The sequence below is a fragment of the Anopheles darlingi genome, chromosome 2 (assembly GCF_943734745.1).
Source record: "Anopheles darlingi chromosome 2, idAnoDarlMG_H_01, whole genome shotgun sequence".
Lineage (NCBI taxonomy): Eukaryota > Metazoa > Arthropoda > Insecta > Diptera > Culicidae > Anopheles > Anopheles darlingi.
In genome coordinates, this window is record NC_064874.1 from 94241902 (window position 1) to 94244401 (window position 2500).

The following is a 2500-nucleotide window of genomic DNA, read 5'->3' on the forward strand; positions in this document are numbered from 1 at the left end:
AAGCTAAATCCGTGTCCGGGCAGACATCAATCACTGGAAAGGCGTAATACGAGTAGTACAGTACTCACTGCCGCACTAAGTGAAGGTGAATCGATCGAAATTGACTTTTATTCGCTGCTTAATAAGCGAGCGAAGCGAGTTAACGCCAGATAAGCTGCCGCCTAAGTCACCGGTTCGAATGCGGACGACGACGATTTCCTCCAGAATCGCGCTGCTACTGTTGTCCCGTTGTGTCGTTTCGTTAGCCAGAATCGTCTAAATTCAACGTCATTTCACGCACAGACACACACACCCAGACCATCCGTCGATGCAAAAGTGTGATGACCTGCCACAATCGCGAATGGTTGCAGAACCCCTTTTTGGGGTGAGGACGACGACAGCGGACGCATATTCGCTCTAAAACGGTATTCCGCCGCTGGCTGGTTCGATATCATCGTTAATATGCAAACGCATGTCCCATTTCGGGACACGCGCATAAATTAACGCGGGGCCTCTATTGGCCTCTTCCTGTTGCACAATTTTCCCTATTCATTATTACTAGACGCTCGTGGCACACTTAATGACTCTAGCCTGCGTTTACCGCGTCACGCTCATTCAGATAAATCCATCCGCGCGATCATCCCCGATCGCGAGATGACGAGATGGCGGCGTGATTTGTGAGAAATTCTTGAGGCAGAATGCGGGGCAAGGGCAAGGCGCTAAACGACGCACCCATCCAACGGGTGGGGAATCCAATTAAAGGATTTGGTTCTTCGTTATTTCTCTGTTACACTTCTCTTTCTCTCTGCCACCGTCGATTATGCTGAGGCAGATCGGTTGACATTCAAGATTTACGTCAAATGAACTAGATCGGTCAAGATCACCACTCTCGCTCTCTCTCTCTCTCTCTCTCTCTCCCTTTTTCTTGCCTTCTTTAACTGATGCCTTGGCTGGTTGGTGTTTTCGTTGAGTAAATAAATTAGAGACAGCTTGGCTTTACTGCTGCTCTGCTCGAGTCATGCTAAACAAAGAGCATTTTCCATTTGTTTTTTTGACGATCCCTTCTAATCCACCAGCGGCCATCTAAAACTGACCATCCTGAACAGCGCAGCTGCTTTAGCCAGCACCAGCAGCGTGGTTGTGAAAGGCCGCCTTGCGCGCATTACCTCGGGTAGGGGGAGGGATGATATTTGACTTTTCCACGATTTCGCCATCCCGTGGCTTGTGGTGTTGTGTGGGAGGGCGATTTCGCGATCAGATTTCCGACCACAAGGGAGTGGTTCCGACGCCGAGTCATCGTCGTCGGCGTCGCTCCGATGTCGTAGTCATTTTTCTATTGTTTCACCTTGAACACTATGTAGCAATTGAAGTGCCTGGCCTGGGCTCTCTGGCCCCCGTAGCAGCCCCTTTTTAGTATTTCATTTTCGAGCCAACCCGACCGCTGCCCTATCTTCACCAATAAATCGCGACTTTTAATTGCGGCTCATTAATCTCGCTTGTCTCGCTTGGCGGTGTGGAGCAGCCGCTCACAGAAGAAGCGCACACCGATGGGTGCGCCAGAGCAAATTATGTTGCCGGTCGGTCGGTTGGCGGCTGGTTGACTGGTCCATTGTTGATAGATGGATGCTTAACTGCAACGACCCCCGGCGGGGTGCGGGACTCGCTGCTTGAGTCAATGCCAACGCTCTCGCCTGGTGGACAATCGCAAAATTGTTTTTTTATGAACAAATCGAAAGTGACAGTGGAGTGCGGGCGGGCGGGCGGGCGGTCGTTCACGTTCCAGCGGGAAAATGCCACGCCACCAGCGACGACGACGACGACGTGCCAGTCGTTGGCGTGTTTATGCACGCGAAAATTTGAAGGCGAGAAAAGTGAAACTTTCTTTGAACGCAAAGACGCACCCGCGGTGACTCCCCCTGACGTCATATCGGCGAGAAAGTGACAATCCTCGCCTGCTACAATTAGCCTGCCTGATGCCTGCTGGCTGCTCTCAGCGTGTAGCGTGTCGGCGTGAAAAATGAAAGGCATCCATCCGCGGACTCATCTGCGATTCATTTGCACACGAAACGGTGTACGCCACCGCCACCACCGCCACGGTTAAGCTTCGTGAGAACGCCATCGGTGTGGCCACGCCACCCCTTTTGTTACTAAACGAAATGTTGTTTAGCAAAACTGTGTCCGATCCTATGATTCGTTGAAAATGAGATTAAACCTCCGGCTCTCGATCGTGAAGGTCTTATTCATGGGTCTATGTGTGTGTGTGACACATCATGGGTATAGGAGCAAACTTGTCATTAAAATGGCCCCGAGGCCCTCCTATTTACCATTTCAAACCATGCGTGAGTGCGTGACAATTGGGTTTCAGAGCCTGCACACGACGGCCTGCCTGGGAGACAAACGAGGGCTGCACCGCCACTAGTTGCGTGAGCCACGAGCGACGTTGGTGGAGCAGACGGACCAACGACAACCACACCAACAAAGAGGGCATGATCGGATTACGCCCCCAAACAAGCAAGATTCC

The 2500-nt window shown here is 51.6% G+C and overlaps 1 protein-coding gene across 12 annotated transcripts in view; it reads left to right on the forward strand.

Annotated features, from left to right (window-relative positions):
• Positions 1-2500, forward strand: part of LOC125950082 (rap1 GTPase-activating protein 1) — a 123473-nt gene that overhangs the window by 101701 nt on the left and 19272 nt on the right. Inside the window, exon 1 of one of the 12 annotated variants that reach the window (XM_049677707.1) lies at positions 68-85. The exons of the other annotated variants lie outside the window; for them this stretch is intronic. The gene's annotated coding sequence lies outside the window, so the exon portion shown is untranslated. Of the gene's footprint in view, positions 1-67; positions 86-2500 lie in introns of those variants that run through there. 12 annotated transcript variants of the gene reach the window in all.